This window comes from Apodemus sylvaticus, chromosome 2, assembly GCF_947179515.1.
Source record: "Apodemus sylvaticus chromosome 2, mApoSyl1.1, whole genome shotgun sequence".
Classification (NCBI taxonomy): Eukaryota; Metazoa; Chordata; class Mammalia; order Rodentia; family Muridae; genus Apodemus; species Apodemus sylvaticus.
Genome location: NC_067473.1, coordinates 10341620 through 10359689, shown reverse-complemented (window position 1 = coordinate 10359689; position 18070 = coordinate 10341620). Strand labels below are relative to the sequence as shown.

At 41.0% G+C, this 18070-nt stretch overlaps 1 protein-coding gene and 1 pseudogene across 2 annotated transcripts in view; one reads left to right on the top strand and one right to left on the bottom strand.

Moving 5' to 3' along the window:
* The window catches only part of Magi2 (membrane associated guanylate kinase, WW and PDZ domain containing 2), a 1455128-nt gene that overhangs the window by 268324 nt on the left and 1168734 nt on the right, over window positions 1-18070 (top strand). The gene's annotated exons all lie outside the window — the stretch shown is intronic.
* On the bottom strand, window positions 6176-7824 carry LOC127677189 (lamin-B2-like; annotated as a pseudogene).

Sequence of the window (18070 nt, the reverse complement as noted above, 5' to 3'; positions counted from 1 at the left end):
TTTTCTGTATTTTATTTGCATTAAGAATTGTAGGAAATATAACAAGTACAATGTGTTCTTTAATAGTATATATTTTTTTCTTTTTTAAAAATTAATTTTCTATATTCTTTGTTTGCATTCTAAAAGCCTTCCCCTTTCCCAGTTCCCACCTCCCCATATGTCCCATAAGTCCTCTTCTCTCCATCCATTCTCCTATCTTTCCCCCTCCCTTTTCTCTGTCCTGGTACTCCCCTACAATGCTGGATCAAGCCTTTCCAGGATTAGGGCCCTCTTCTATCTTCTTCATGGGAATCTCTTTAATAGTATATTAATATATGGATCCTATGTTCATCCATACTAACAACTGTATTTCAAACCTCTTACCGAAACCATACAATAGCAGGGCAGTGGTGGTGCACGCCTTTAATCCCAGCACTTGGGAGGCAGAGGCAGGTGGATTTCTGAGTTCGAGGCCAGCCTGGTCTACAGAGTGAATTCCAGGACAGCCAGGGCTACACAGAAAAACCCTGTCTCAAAAAAACCAAATAATAATAATAATAATAATAATAATAATAATAAATAAAAATACAATAAAACTATACAATAATGTATGAGTATCAAAGCCCTGGTGAAAGGTTGCATACATAACCGAATTACACAGATAATTGGATGAAACTCAGAAAATTGAACCCAAGTCTTCATATCCTAAGCTTCCAAGTCTTTAGAGTATTTTTAATAAAATTTCTTGTTATTTAAATTATGACACAATTTCACCCCTCTCCTTTTTTACCTTCGAACTCCACCTTTACTCTATCAAATTCATGGCCTCTTTCTACTTGTTGTTACGCATGTCTATAAATAGTTCTTTACATATATTTATTATATATAGGTATATTTACATATTTAAGATGCATATATGGACTGAACATTATAAATATATATACATATGTACATTTGAGTACATGTGAGTATATATAGACATATATATATATATATATATATGTCCAATACACATACATATATAATATATACAGTCCATACAGTCCATATAATGGATTCTGTGTGTATATATATATATATATATATATACTTGTATATATATGATCTCAGGTCTTAGTTCTTGGTATAACCTTAAAGGCAATTTCAAACAATAATTGTGTATAACCTAACTAACTACATCCAGCTTATATTATCAAACTCAATTTTAATTGTATTAAATAGAAAACTAATCTTTAACCATCCAGGCTTCTGAGAGGTGAAAATAGCACTGTATATCATTTTTAGATTCATAGATTTTGTTTTCAGAATTTTCTACTAATTGCCAATGTACTTAATTTCTTTGTAATCATTTAAGGCATGAGAGAAATAAATGCCTTTGGAGCACCAGCTTGCATTTTTTTGTTTGTTTGCTTATTTTTGTTTTTTTCTGTAATGATTCCAGTAGTAGAATGTTGATCAATGTAAATTAAATTAATTGTTCTTAATCCTGACATAGACAAGAATATTGTAAGTTAAAAAAAATCTGCTATTTTTTTCAATGTTGAGAATTTTTGGTAAAAAAAAAAAACTGTATAGGGTCCTTCATAGAAATTTATTAACTGAAACAAAAACTGAAATTCATATAACTAAGAATTGAATTCCATAGGAACTAATATTTGGTTTTTTAACCCACTCAAGCATAGTTTGAATCATTATATGACTGCTATCAGTAAAAATTTTAAATGTGCCCTGGTTTGTATGTAGATATAATTAAAATAATTTTTTCAAAAATATTACACAGAATATCAGTTTTTATGAAGAAAATTCTGTGGCCAAACAGATTTGTGAAACAGTAAGTTACACAAATCCTAGTTTGAAATGTTCATCTGCACAACACACCTGATGGCTCAGTGTTAGCCGGCAGTCTGCCAAATTCAATGATTTCCTGCTCAAATTTCTTTTACATCAACTCTTGTTGGGGGGAAAAACACTTGGATAATTCATTAAATACATGTATAAAGAAGAGGAGGAAGTGGAGGAGGCCCCCAAATAGGAACTGTAGGGTTAAGGCACACCACTAAAGTTCAGACAGAAAAACATTATTATTTGTAACACTGAATGTCATAATGTCTGTGTTTCATACTTGTACACAAAATTCTCACAAATTTCCAAGACTGAGGTGGGCAAGGGCTACATTTCAGGAGGAGAATAAAACCAGCTGAGGCAGTTCAGGAGGAAGCCAAGTGTATCCTTAGCTTTTACTCTTCACGGTCTCCCCGTTTTCTCTTTATTGCTGACATGTTCTCCCCTGCACTCTCTGCTGGCCCTAGAACCTCTCCCAAAGCTCTCCCTGAGGAGTTTTAAGCATAACCTTCCCCTCCTCCCCCTGACAAAACCAACGCTTGCTCAGGATACAGACTCACAGAGGGACTTTGTTTGGACTCTCTTGAGAATTTTTAGAGCCTGCTTCTCACAAAAGTGTGTCCTTGTAGCGATTTGAGATCTGTAACACAAAAGCTGCATTAGTGTTAGGCAAATGGCGGTATCAGTGGCCTTAAAGATTATGCTCTGCATAGGTCATCTAGGTTTCCCATTTTTTTGACACTAAGGGTGAGCACTTTATAGTATCTCAAGAAAAGTAAGAGTGATAAAGTAGCCCAAGTAGCTGCCCAAGGGATGGAGAAGCCAGAACACTCCTCCACTGCTGGTGGGGCTGCAAGTTGGTACAACCACTTTGGAAATCAGTCTGGGGGTTCCTCGGAAATCTGGACATGACACTTTTGGAGGACCCTGCTATACCTCTCCTAGGCATATACCCAGAGGATTCCCCAGCACGTAATAAGGACACATGCTCCACTATGTTCATAACAGCCTTACTTATAATAGTCAGAAACTGGAAAGAACCCAGATGCCCCTCAATGGAGGAATGGATACAGAAAATGTGTTATATTTACACAGTGGAGTACTACTCAGCAATTAAAAATGATGAATTCATGAAATTTTTAGGCAAATGGTTGGAACTGGAAAATATCATCCTAAGTGAAGTAACCCTATCACAAAAGAACACACATGGAATGCAATCTCTGATAAGTGGATATTAATTAGAGCCCAGAAGCTCTGAATTCTCAAGACACAGTTAGCATATCAAATGATACCCAAGAAGAGGGAAAGAGAAGGCCCTGGTTCTGAAAAGAGTTGATCCAGCATTGTAGGGGAGTACCAGGAGAGGGAAATTGGAGGGGGTGATTAGGAAATGGGCAGAGGGAAGAGGGCTTATGAAACCGATGGGGGGGGGGGCGGGGAACAGGGAAAGGGGGAAGCATTCGGAATGTAAACAAAGAATATAGAAGGGAAAAAAAAGGATAGAGAAGCCAAGTCAGGGCCTGAAATTTTAAGTCTTTCCTGTGTGATTGGATTTTTAATGCTTCATGTTACTGCACCCAGGTTTCACATCTGCCTGATGTAAACAATACTTCTCACAAGGCTGATTATATGATATGATATGATATGATATGATATGATATATATGCCAATACATAGGAAAGCATTTTGAATAGCTGAGAAGCAACAGAAGTCAACAATAGAATTTGGCTTGGTCCAAGTTTCTAAAACATCCCATTTAGTAGTCATCTCCCCATACATACAAATGTAACGTTTTGGAAGTGAAACTGGCCCTGAAAGTCGTTGAGTATAAAAGCGTGGGCAGTCTTAACTCAGTGAACCGTCAGAAGCCAATAATCTGACCCTGGACCAAGGACCGAGGATGTTCCTGCTGCTTCTGGGCATCACTGGAGAGAGTTCAGCTTTCCTGCGGCTGCTAACCGCACACAGGGAAGGCTGCTCTCTGGGCTGGATTAAGAATATCAAGTCATAGGAGCTGTGGCTCTGTACTCTGAGAATCAGTGTGTCTTCATTCCAGTTTGTAGAAAACTGGGTCACAGGACTGGAAAGTTTCCTGAAAACAACACATATACCCTGAAAAGAAAAAAGACTTCCTGTCTCCCAGCAAATCTGGGATTAGGTCCAGAATCTTTGAATCCTGATCCTTCCCTAGTTATAGTTCTAAATATATCTGCTTCTCGCAGGCTAGCTATCTACTTGCCCAAATCTGTTAAAAATCTTCCTAAACACATTTGTTTGTGGAAACTTTACCTTTTAAACCCTAGTATACTACACCTTTGTCCTACATAAATGTAATTTAAATACAAAAATTATTTTTAAAATAGTTCCTTTTGTGGAATTCATTTTAGAGCAGAAATGAGGTCTTTTGTGTGGGTCTGATAAGCATGGGCTGATCTCCAGATACAAATCTCAAGTCAACCATGTATCAGCTATGTGACCAAGAAAAAGTCCAATTTCTGTCTGTTTTATGTGTCTTCACTATAAACTTGGAGCATGTAGAAAGGGCTTCTTTACAAAGCCATTGTGAAAAGAAACAGGCTTACAGAGATCTTTGCATCCCTTGAAAGATGAGCTTATTAAAAATTAGAAGGCGGTATATGATCATTTGCTAGATGTTCTTTAAATTTTTCTTTTGTTTGATAGTTTTCAAAATTAAAAGCTAAAAATTCTTTTGGCCGACTCCAAGTGCAGCTGCTATCTTAATATTATTACTGTTGTCAATATAGTTCTTCACCCTTGGATTTCTTAGGAGGTGAAAAATACATCTAGCCTCCATCATCTGTTACACTTTGAACAATAGTTGTCAGTAAGTTTTATGGATTACTAAAGAATGTTAAATTTTCCTTCTTTTTTTTTCCAGTTAAGATCAGTGTTTATTTGAGTGTTCAAAAGCTTCTTTTCATAAAATATATATAATAAATCATAGGCAGAAAAGAAAAGGCAGAGCGCACGTTTGGCATGCATCTTATAAAAGAAACAATCTGTAGAGTTGAGAGACGTGCACAGTGCAGGCGGCTCCCCAGCAGCAGCGCCACCTCGCTGAGCCAGGGCCAGAAATAGAGACCTCTGAGGACCAGCAGATTACTCTAGACCTGCTCCCCAAAAACAAGAAAACCAGCTTGAGTGCAACGTACACGGGTGGGTACCTGCCGTGTGGGCAAGGCAGCAGGGCTGCGCAGTGAGTGCAGCCAACCATGACTATCCAGGACCCAGCACCCCCCAGAGGTGGCTGGCAGGCTCAGGAGGTCAGTGACAGTGGTGACATCCTGTGGCCAAGAGCTCTTGCCTTGGGGGAAACTAGGCCTGAACTCGTCCTACCATCAGCTGTGCCAGGCGGGAGACAGCACTCCTCACAGCTCAGTAAAGGACTCTTGTCCTAGGTAATCCCCAGTCCTGGCAGCTCCAGGCCCGAACCCCCAGAGCAGCGTCCCAGTGAACTGCATTACTGGCATAAAAACAGTAAATATGCTTTAAATAGTACCGTGTGGCAGTGGTGGGGAGGTGGCAGTGGCTAGCTCCTGGCGCTAAGTTGCACCAGGCCTCGCCGGCAGGGTGAGGCACAGAAGGGCCACGCAGTGTACACGTGAGGCCAAGCACCCAGCTAGCCACTCCTGTGAGCAATCACTGGCTGAGAACCCGCAGCCTTTACGACGCCCACGAGCTGCCTGTCCCCTTGAGTCTTAGGATGGGAGGAGTCGCCCATGTGTGAGCTCCCTCCGCCTTGGTCCTCAGCTTTCAAAGTGTCTAGAACATTTTAGAATCTGTGCCCAGAGAAACCTATGAATGCCCCGAAGCTGGGACCTGTTAAAAACCCTTCAGACGCAGAGCACCAAGCCGGAACATCCCTGGGTGCAGGTGCCATCAACTCCAGGAGAGGAGAGTCCGCCCTGTGTCCTAAGAGCCACCACATCCTAACAGGCTAGTGAGCCCCACAGCCCTCTTTCTGAATTTGATTTGACTTAAATCCAAACTTGGATTCTGAATTTGATTTGATTCGAAAAGCTTCAAAGAAAACGACTGAATCACCACAGTTTCATACAAAGTCCACCTGGAGCTAGCAGTCATTCTCCTGCCCCAGATCCAGGCCCAAGTCCCTCAGCATGCAGGCTCCCAGCCCAGCCCTCTATATCATCATGATGGTGTGGGGCCAGGTGAGGCCAAAGGGCAGAGGACACCTCCATCTTGGAAGTCCAGCAGAGCCCAACCACATTCTCACGGTTGCTTAACAGTCATCTAGAAATGTACCAAGGACTAGTGAGAGCAGACCATAAACTAATTTCAGGGGCTCTGGAACCGTGGTGATGTGGGGCAAGTTTCACTTCAGCTGGCAGCCCCTTGAATTAGTCCTTGGGTACCCCTGCTGGTGGAAAAGGTCCTCTTCTCTGAATTCTGCCTCTTCCTCGTCTTCCGCGTTCTTGCGCGGGACAGATGACTGCTTGGCAGCCTGCACGGCCATCTCCTCACCATCATTGACCAGGACAGTGCTGCGGAAGCTCTCCCCAGATCCCCAGCTACTCTGGCTCTTCCGCACAAGGGTTGATGGGGACTCTGGGTAGCTCCTGCGCCAGCTGCCCACACTGTCTGGCCGCTCCGCAGGACATACTTGGGTGTGAACTTGTAGGTGATGTTCTCACCCTCCAGAACCTGTCTCTTGATCCTCCAGTTTCTGGTCCTTGTCTGAAGAGTTCTTTCAGGTGCAAGAACCTGCCCTCCAGGTCCACCTCGTCGATGTTCACAACACCGGTGGTCACAGACTGCTGAGTGATGCAGGAGCCAATGAAGATAATGCTGTGTGAGCCTGGGGCGTCCTCAGTCTCAGCCACTGGTGCTTACCCTGCCCCCCAGACATGCCAACCCTGCTGTTGCTGCTTCTAGAGGTGGCCCGAGAGATGATGATCCGTCCTGAAGGGCTGGAGAACAGATTAAGTCTCTCCTTCTCGCCCTCCAGCATCCAGCGTCTAGTAGGCGCTGATCTCCATGTCCGGGCCAGCTTGATACCCAGCAGCTCCTGGTACTCCTCCAGCAGCTGCTACATGGCATCGCGCACATGTCATTTCCTGTTCCGTGGTGTTCAGCATCTTGCAGAACCTGTCACGCTCCGCCAAGGCCGCCTCCAACTCGCGGATGTGGTCCTCTACAGCGCCGGCCTGATTTTGTAGACCGGAGAGTTGGCAGCTGAGGGACTCCAGGAGCATGCGGGCCTCCTTGAGCTTCTCAGGGGGGCTGTACTGGCTGCCTTGTCATCCTGGTCAGAATTCGGCTTGGCGTTGTCCAGCTTGGCCTGGTAGGTCTGCTCCAGCTTCAGCCAGTACAAGCGCACCCGATCATCATGCTGGCTGCGCAGGTCCTCCAGGGCCTGAGTCATCTTGAGTCATATTCCTGTTGCCGGCTGCTGACCACCTCCACCAAGCACTGCTCATGCCTCAGTTGGGTTTTTGCGCCTCCTCCTCAAACACACTCTTGCTGAAAGCCAGCTCCTCCTGAAGGCTCTCAAAGTGGTTTTCCAGGTCCATGAACATCCACGGCTGCTTCTCCAACTGCTTCTTGGCCACAGCATGACCATCCTCTGCCTTGGCCAGCTGCGCTCGAAGCTCTGCCACCTCTGTCTCCAGACCATGCTTGTCACCAAGGGCTGCGGCCAACTTTGCCTCACTAGGGAGGAACATGGAATCCAGGTCCCTCACTCGGCCCTGGGCCACCTTGAGCTCGCCTTCCCGCTTCTTGGCACTTGATGCCCTCACCTCACGCATGGTCACCTCCTCCTCTTCAGAGACCCAGAGCCTATCATTCGCCAGCTCCAGCACACGGAGGGATGCTGTCGATGTAGTGTGCCAAGCTGTCACCTTGTCAAGTTCGCGGAACTCCTCCTTCTCCTGCAACTGAGCGACAGTGGTGTAGCAGAGATGCCTCGGCAGAGGTGAAAGCACTAGGATCCCCTGGGCTGCCCTGGCGTGGTGCACGCATTCAGTCCTCACCACCGAAGATGGCGCCGCCACCCCTTAAATTTTCTTAGTTGTGTTATATTTTTGAATACTTAATAATTTATGAATTTGAAATCTTAAGAGTTTGTATTATAGATGTAATAAGACCCCCAAGCACCTCTTCAGCTCCTGACCATTTCCCAGTAATGTTCCTGAAATTTAGTAGACCATGTGTCTTTCCTTCATGCATTTCATTGGTAACACCGTCACAATGTGTAGGCCCTTGTCACACATCTGCCAAAATGGTCAGATAATGAACATTACAATGGAAATGATTGTGACTATTGAAAAGTACATCCTTTATAATCATACCCTGTCCTACATAAAAGTGACTAGCGCACACGGCAGTAGACAGTCTATCAAATGGGACAAGACAGAGAATTTGTGCAAGTGACAGAGTCACACTAGCATGTGACCTCATGACCTTAACTATCCTGATGATACGGATGCTTATTTATCTCCGAAATGGCTGTCAGCACATTATCCTCCGTGCAGCAGGGACTGAGGCACATGGCTAAGCCTTTACGCTAAGGCCCTTGCAGGGGTCAATCCTCATAACCAAGTTTACCAGAAGAGCTGAATGTACTTGGTCCAGTTTCATGGAAAGAGGACCTGATGGCAACAAGGGAGGAGGAGGAGGAGGGGTCAGGCTAAGTGAACTGCTGTTTCTTTCTGCTTTCTGTCCCCTGAGGTAGGCTTCTGTGCTCTGTCATACTGTCCACAACAAGCTAAAACCACCAGACAAAAACATGTATTTCTGCATTTAAGTAGTCTCAGCCAACTTTTTTTCTCAGCAGTACAAAGTTTAATTAACATAACCCTTGTAAATGGGAAGAGGGCCCTTAAAAGGACCCCAAAGAAGCAAGTTTATCCCTTTTGCTTCTTCTTTCCCAGGGAGGACACTACAAGACACCTAGTGCTTCTGATGTTAACCTTGAGCCTTGGTGCCTTCAGAGCTGCAACGGTGACTCAGACTCAGATGCTCTGGTCTCCAAGTGTGTGGCATGGCGCCTGACTGATCTCATTGTGAAACTGTAATTCAGGATTCCGGATTAACTTCACATAAGGTGAAGAAGACCATATCTGTGTCATGCTGTCTCCAAGAGACCAGTGTAGTTAAATTGACTCCAACACTTGCATTGCAGAGCAGGAGAGTAGGGTTGGTGCAAAGACTGAGCGTGATTTTTCTTTTTTTCTGAGCAGACTGTGCTCTTCTGTACCTGCTGGAAAATGAGTGATTAAGCCTCTGTCTTTTCTGAGAAATTACTTTAGCCTGCTTCCCTCAGCTTACAGTCTTTATAGTCTCATTGTACTGATTTCTTATTTCAGGAATAGTCAGATCCGACGTTAATACCACACTCACTTAATTGGTGAGTCAGTCAAAAGTCCCTTTCCAGGCAAGTGATGAGAGAAAGTTTCCAGAGATAGTAGGGAAGCTGGCCTTGTGAGTGGCGGGTGCCTGCTGGATCTGGACAAGGGAGGAAAAACTGCTAGCAAAAGGAGACATGAGTGTGTGGCATAAGACTTGGTATTTAAAAAAAAAAAAGCAAAACTTGGGACTTGCAATCTATAATTTAATTGTAGAAAAAATAAAGATTGGGATACAAAAATCTCTGCAGATGCAAAATAACAGGCAGCAGCTGTGTGAGAACAGAAACATGGCGACTTTAGTGCTTGGCTTTGTCTTGAAGAATAGTCAACGTTATAACGATTTCCTTCAGTGTAAGCGATATAGTGTGCTAAGCAGATGACAGAAGAGAGGCAAAAGGACACTATCAACAACAGTATAGTGACCAAAATGACAAGTGGAAGAATTAAAGTATTATTGACAAATATAAGGCATATTTTGTAAATTAAAATAATGCAAAATAATTAGATCCCTGGGATGGTCTGAACTCATTCAATATCTCTTTTAAAACTTTGTGTGTGTGTTATACTGTTACATATCATTAAAGGAAATGAACAACATTTTTTAAAATTTCTTCAGCTTCATTTTAATTTTACATGTAAATGCTATGTAAAACTTTTTAATCTTAAAACAACTTCTTGGTAGCATGTTGGTGCTAACTGAGGAGGAATGAGGTATTTATTTAATACACTTTTTGAAGAAAGAGTTTAATAGGAGAAATGTCCATATAGGAAATAGAATTGAATACCCGGAACGCAGAGCTCCAGCACTAGAGATGTGACTACGATCATTAGCTGTTTAATAAAAGGACAAACGGACCCTCTGCTTCTGGGCTTGGAAGAGAAAGAAGCAGAGAAAGTTGGCTATTTTTACTGGACTTCATGTTGCTGAATGAACCACTTTAATCCTTTATAATCAACAAGAAAAGAAATTGATTGCTTTCATTAAAAAAATTCACACAAGCATCGTGTTTACACTACACAGTCTTGTATCTTTCTATCACATACTTTTTAAAACTTTCTCGTAATATGGCCAAATAACTGCAGAAAGGGGTCAGTGTAGCCTGTGTTGTGTGTCTTAGCAGTTACCTGCCATACACTTCCCACTGGATGAAAGGCACACCACAGATATCCAGGTATTTGCCATGCTGTTTCCATTCGAGAACAGCACCTTCATTGCTCCGCATGCTTTAGGGACACCCGCTTAACTGCACAAGCAGTACGTTGATGGAGAACATATGGTTACATTGTTAGCTGTGTTCAAAATTAATTTATTATGATATGTTAACATAATTCATATGTTTTAATCATATGACAATCATTCTGCGTGAACCAACCCCTAGTAAAACAAAGATAACTGTTTTGCATTTTTCTGGCTGCATTATTTTCGATTACTAGGTGACCATATCTTACATTGTGTCCACTAAGGCAATGATAGTAAATCTGATTGCCAGTAGCTAATATTTCATGGAAAGTAATAATTGAATCATAAAATGATTGGTAAGGTACGAAAGAGGTTATAGGTCCAATGGCCTTTTAGTATTTGATTTAATTAGTGTTAATGTCAAAAGGTTCTCTTGAATGAACTTTTGACATATTTGCTTTAAATACTGTAACGCCTTCATCTTGGTTTGTGGCATGAACTGAGTTTAGAATGGTATTTCTCATCAGTACCTCATTCAAAGTAACTCAATTGTTCCCATTAATCCTCAACCGTCGCCGCAGCAAATAGTGACCAGTAGCACAGGGGGATATTCTTTTTCCTCAAGCTGAAAATTTAAGAGAAACATTATCCATTTATATATTCTATTTCCTAGCATATCTTATTGAAGCAGCAAAAGGCCAGAGTCTAGATTTCTCATTTAAATTCTACTGTTTTTTTTTCATTTCTAGACAACCTTTAAATATGGTAGGATATGGTAGACAGGTGCAGACGCTGGGGTAGAAGAGAAATTTCCAATACCAGAAGTTCTAGGTCAAATTTAATCAGGAGATATAGATGTAGTCTTTTCTCATTGGAATTAGCTCTTCATCTTTTCAATATCCTGCATGTACATTGAAACACACCACTCACACCAAGCTAAAGCAGTTGTTTGATTTATCATTGCCTTTGAAAATAATCACCATATAACACGATGTGTTCCCACAATTTGGTGAAAGAGGAGTGGGGGTCCATGGTAGAACACCAGGCTCTAGTTATGCCTCTGTTCTTCAGCCATTCTGCAGCATAGGAGGATCTGGTAGCATTTAGTGTTTCTTATAATTACTGAATGAAATAGTAAAACAATAATGCCCCAGAAAAAAGTTTAGTACATTTTTAAATGTAGTGTTTTTCCCTTTTCAGTAACGAATATGTGATAGATCCATTTGAAGCCTATGTTGTCAGCCAGAAAAGAACAAATGACTCACTTGTGGGAGGTCACTTCAACATTCCAACCATCTGAACACCACTTAAGAAATGACCTTTACCAAGATGAGTGTGCTAAATGGAGCACTGGGTCCTAAAAGAAAAAAATAGTTTCACTTGATCAATTAAGGAGTGGAGCTCATTTCTGATAGCTTGTCAGAGCCCTCTTCCCAATTCCTCACTGTGAAGTCTATAGGGACAAGAGAGAGAGAGAGAGAGAGAGACAGAGACAGAGGCACAGAGACAGAGGCACAGAGGCACAGAGACACAGAGACAGACAGAGACAGAGACAGACAGAGACAGACAGAGAGACAGAAGGAGAGAGACAGAGAGACAGAGAGAGACAGACACAAATAGTCACAGACAGATACAGACACAGAGAGAGACAGAAAGAGAAAGAGACAGACACAGACAGACATAGACAGACAGACATAGACAGAGACAGACACACAAAGAGAGACAGAAACAGAAGGAGATGGAAACAGTGAGGAAGAGAAAAGAAAACAAATTATATCTTCAGAATGACGATACAGTTCCATTTTACTGAAATGCGAGCCCTAAGATTAGATTATAAAATGTAGTCTACATGCTAATAATAAACCTCTAATATAACAAGAGCAACTGAATAATTTGTTCCATGAAAAAAAAAATGTCACCTGTTTGTTAAAAAGTGAGATGTGGGGAGGGACCTCAAAGAGAATGACACACAAGCTCTGTGTTCCTGTGGTATCGCTCTTGACTTTGCAGACTGTCTTTACATGTTATTTAACGCCACCCTGAGTAACAAAATAATAATAATAATTCTAAATAGGAATTTTCCCATTCATCTTTCCTTTGTGTACTGTCAGCTTTAATTGCATCCATAGGAACATTTGACATACATGGAGAATAGCTACAATTACAGCCTGGAATGTGGCGTGTGTATCCACTATGACTTATTCAGAACAATGGAGCTTCACGCACATGCATCTTCCAGCTGCTCTTTATGCAAATTCATCTTCCAACAGTCTTCATCTTTGCTTTGCCGCAGTGACGGAGAGCTGAAGGGAAACAGCTCTGGACCCCATTCTTCCGTTTCTTATAAAAAGCAAACGTGACTGGCTGGCTACCAAAGGGGAGTCATGTGACCGACAAAGTCGATGAGAAGGTTCCCGGGTCATCTGTGTTCCCTTGAGTGTCATTATTCTTTCTTCTTTTAAATGTGTTTGTTTCAGATAGAAAATATAACTTGTACAGACCATGCACATCCCTACTTTTGTATATTGATAGTAAGTTACCTATACTTATACCATTCCTATATTGTAATATACTATACACAATGCACTATGCACTATGCACTATACACAATACTATACTATACTATACTATACTATACTATACTATACTATACTATACCATGCCATACTGTACTATACTTAATCCTTCTAAACTCCCAAACTCCTTTGGATCACCAAAGCTGTGTATTCCTGAGACATCACTACATGTCAATGGGGTAGCTCAAGAGAATACATTCCCATGTGCAACTTTCCTTCTCATCTTATGCCCATGTTGCATTACCCCACCCCATTTAAAATTACAAACCACAAACTCAAAATTAATAACTCAAGGGGTATTTAAATAAAGCCTTCCTGGGACTGAGTCTCTAGGGAAATGTATGCATAGGAAGTCCGCCCACATCCTGCCATGATGGCCTGCCATAGGTTGTGTTTTACAAGGAAACCCCAGTTTAGAGGTGTTTCCACTCTCCCTCCTATTCTGTATCAGGGCAGAGATAGACGCTTCCAGGTCACCGTTACACGCATTCTCCAATATCTGGAAGTGTCCAAGCACAATACTACTTACAAGGTAGCTCTCAGAGGAAAAAAAGTAAATGAATGAAAAATTTAAAACAATTAGCCAAATATTAAAATTAATCAATATAGACAAGCTTTGATATAAACATAGAATCTGTAGTTTGAGGCCATTGCTTGCTGTTGCTTTTAATTGGAACAGCTGCTTAGAAAGTGATGAACTTTATTGTTTGCAGAAAACAACAATGCTTTGTGAACATTTTAGTACTGGGGCTTAAAGATATTCAATCTGTGCTACATCAATGCTATCCCTATTAAAACTTGTTTATGTTCAAGAGACTTTGAATTAAGATCCTTAATAAAATGTGGGATGACAATGCTGTGTAGTTCAATATTAGTGCCATTCTGTTTCAGTCCATGCTATGGAATCTGGTGGCATGTTTGTAAATAGGGGACACTAAACAACTGATTTACGGAAGAACAGATGGACACACTATTAGCAGCAGGATATGAAGTATAACACATTTTTACAACCTTCTAAAAGAAAAGACAGGACAGGACATTACAGCTTAAGAACCAAGAACATTGCCTCTTTGTCCAACTTTAAAATACAGAAGATTTGTGGGGGCCATAGATGGATAGACTTTGTTGATGAAATGAATGGCACAGTCTGGAAGAACTGCTGATATCATACCACATTTTCTGGACAAGGAATTGACGGAAAATTCATTTTAATTTGTCACCAAATAAATAGTAAGGCCTAATTGTCAGGGGTAGGGTCCTGATTAAATAGAGCACTATGGAAAGGGTGCTTTTGGCTGCTTCTCCTAATAAGCAGTAAGGATGCTAAGGATAGTGTTGCAGAGAGGAGACACCAACAGAGAATGGAATACCACTTTATCAGGACCAATTGCTGAGTCACTTCATGAAGTCACATAACTATTGGAATTAATATTACAAATGACCTCTTTAGAATTGCCTAAAAGTTTGACTATATTACACTGTACTGCTTATTTGCAGACATGGGTCATGTCCCTTAGCACAAGTATCATCACCATAAGTAAAGGTTTGGCACATGAAATTTAAGTATGTTTTAGAAACGCCTCTTAAAAAATTCAAAACGCAATCATGTATTCTTGTGATGCATTGGTATTTATTGAATTGCTTCAATAAGACATGGGACTTCTAGCATGGTGGCTCTGCTTCTGTCTCTTTCTCTCTCTCTAGTCACTATTCTGGAATACATCATATACATATACATATATACATATTTATTCAATTGATGCTTTTTGATAATTTCTTTGTTGAGAACATTCAAAATTCATACAGGAATCCTCCCTTCAAGAGTATCAAGATATCTAGAAATAGGCTTAATAAGTCTGCTATAGTAACTACCTCAAAGTATAAATTAAAGAGAACAGACATGCATGCATTCAGAAAACAATTTAGAAGAGAAGACATAATTTATTTGTGTAGAAATTACATTATGCATTAGGAAGAGTGGTCGTGTTCAAATCAATTGTATGAGATAAACTATCTCAGTAAATTAAATTAATTTTAAATCAATACTTACTTTAAAATATAACCAATTGAAATATAATGTAAAAATAAAATTCACAATGGCCTACATATGCAGACGATTAGTAAGACATACAATTGGTCAGATTCAAGGGTTGACAATAGTGAACAACTGTCATATGACATGCTGTCCTAGAGACTCTAGCTTCTTATAATATGCATATCATCTCCTGGGGCTTTGTATAAAATGGAGATTTCTGGTTTAATAGATGTAGGATGGGGCCTAACGTCCCATTGCTTTAATAAGCTCTCAGATGATGTCAGTAATGCCAATTAAATGTTCTTGCTTGAGTACAAGGGTTAGAGGATGTAAGGCACAAGCAGAGAAAAGCTAAATTGAAACCTTATTACTAGACTAATAATAGCAGGCTAAGTTTTAGTTGCATTTTGCAGAGAATGCAGACCTATTAGAAAGATTAAACAAAACAATCCTAGACTTCACTAAAACTAATCAAATAGTGTTCAAGATGCTTTAAAACTGGACTGAATAGCATCTCCTTTTTTTTTCATTCAGTTTCATTTTCTTTCTTTTTTTTATTCGATATATTTTTATTTACATTTCAAATGATTTCCCTTTTTCTGGCTTCCCATTCCCCGAAAATCCCATAAGCCTTTTTCCCTCCCCCTATTAGCCCATCCACCCCTTCCCACTTCCCTCTTCTGGTTTTGCCCTATACTGCTACACTGAGTCTTTCCAGAACCAGGGGCCACTCCCCCATTCTTCTTGGACATCATTTGATGTGTGGATTATGTTTTGGGTATTCCAATTTTCTAGGCTAATATCCACTTATTAGTGAGTGCATACCATGATTGATCTTTTGAGACTGGGTTACCTCACTTAGTATGATGTTCTTCAGCTCCATCCATTTGTCTAAGAATTTCATGAATTCATTGTTTCTAATGGCTGAATAGTACTCCATTGTGTATATATACCACATTTTTTTTAATCCATTCCTCCGTTGAAGGACACCTGGGTTCTTTCCAGCTTCTGGCTACTACAAATAGGGCTGCTATGAACATAGTGGAGCATGTGTCCTTATTGCATGCTGAAGAATCCTCTGGGTATATGCCCAGGAGTGGTATAACAGGGTCCTCAGAAAGTGTCATGCCCAGTTTTCTGAGGAACCGCCAGACTGATTTCCAAAGTGGTTGTACCATCTTGCAATCCCACCAGCAGAGGAGGAGTGTTCCTCTTTCTCCACATCCTCGCCAAAACCTGCTGTCTCCTGAGTTTTTAATCTTAGCCATTCTGACTGATGTAAAGTGAAATCTCAGGGTTGTTTTGATTTGCATTTCCCTAAAGACTAATGATGTTTAACATTTTTTAAGATGCTTCTCAGCCATCCGAAGTTCTTCGGGTGAAAATTCTTTGTTTAGCTCTGTACCCCATTTTTTAATAGGGTTATTTGGTTTTCTGGGGTCTAGAATTTCTAAAGCTATGGTAGACATCTACATTCCTAGCCAGTTCTTGAGATAAGAACCAGGGAGCCTGTTTCCTTAACAACTTGGTTTAAACTTTTGGAAGTACAGTACCTCACAGCACAGCAGTTGTCCATGCTCACTAGGTTTACCAAAGAGTAGTTCTTCAGGAGACTATACTGCATTCCATCTCTTATAGGGGACAGATAGATAAACATGACAGATGTTGAGATTTTAATGATTAAAATCTGAAAAACTGAGTCCATTAATAGTAATGGTTAAATGGGTTTTCTCTTTCTTTTATTTTTTATATAAATGAAAGGTTGGTTAATATTTCAGATCTTATTTTTCCCACTTTTCCCCATCATGATATGTTTGTACTACCAGAATCCTGAACATTCTTAATTACTGTATACGAAGACAATCATGAAGTCAGGGGGTGGTATGTGTTTCCCTTGTTTTGGTTTTGCTTGGTGTGAGATTATGTCCTGTGTTTTCACATGTGTAGGTTTCTCTAAGTTGGAGTTTTCTTTCTAGTATCTTCTGTAGGGCTAGATTTGTAGATATATATTCTATGAATTTGACTTTATTGTGGAATATCTTATTTTTTCCATCTATGATCACTGAAAGGTTTCTTGTTGTACTGGCTGGTTTTGTGTGTCAACTTGACACAGGTTGGAGTTATCACAGAGAAAGGAGCTTCAGTTGGGGAAGTGCCTCCATGAGATCCAGCTGTGGGGCATTTTCTCAATTAGAGATCAAGGGGGGAGAGCCCCCTTGTGGGTGGTACCACCTCTGGTCTGATATTCTTGTGTCCTATAAGAGAGCAGGCTGAGCAAGCCAGGGGAAGCAAGTCAGTAAGGAACATCTCTCCATGGCCTCTGCATCAGTTCCTGCTTCCAACCCTGCTTGAGTTCCAGTCCTGACTTCCTTTTGTGATGAACAGCAATGCAGAAGTGTAAGCTGAATAAACCCTTTCCTTCCCAACTTGCTTCTTGATCATGATGTTTGTACAGGAATAGAAACCCTGACTAAGACAAATTGGTACCAGAGTAGTGGGGTATTCCTGTGACAACCTGACCATGTTTTGGGGAGAACTGTGGAAGGATTTTGGAACTTTGGCCTAGATGATCCATTCGGTGTTAAGAGGTCTGTGGAATGTTCTGTAGGAACTTGGATGATAATGCTGAGAATAGTGCAGAAGATGGAAGACTGGCTTGTGAAATTTCAGAGGGAAGATTAAAGACTCTTGCAATGGCCAGGTTTTGATTGTGAAGATTCAGTGGTTTTGGTTAGCTGTGTAGAATCAGCCGTGATTAACAAGATACCAGAAACACTAAAGCAAACCTTTCTGTTACTGGGACTATTGATGCTGGTTAGCTGGAGCTAAGAAATTAGCAGTGATTAAGAAGAGACCAGCATCACTGAGGTGAAATCTTCTGGGAAGTGTTTTCTAAGAGCACAGAGAGTATGTTCCAGAGATAGCCACAGTTGTATTTTGTGCTGTGGCTAGCCTTGGTACTGTGTAAGAGTCACCCAGATGGTACTGGTTTTGAAGGCATGAAGGGGTCATAAAGAGCAGCTGAGGCTTTTGGCACAGTGAGAGGCCACAGAAGGCCATTGGTGAA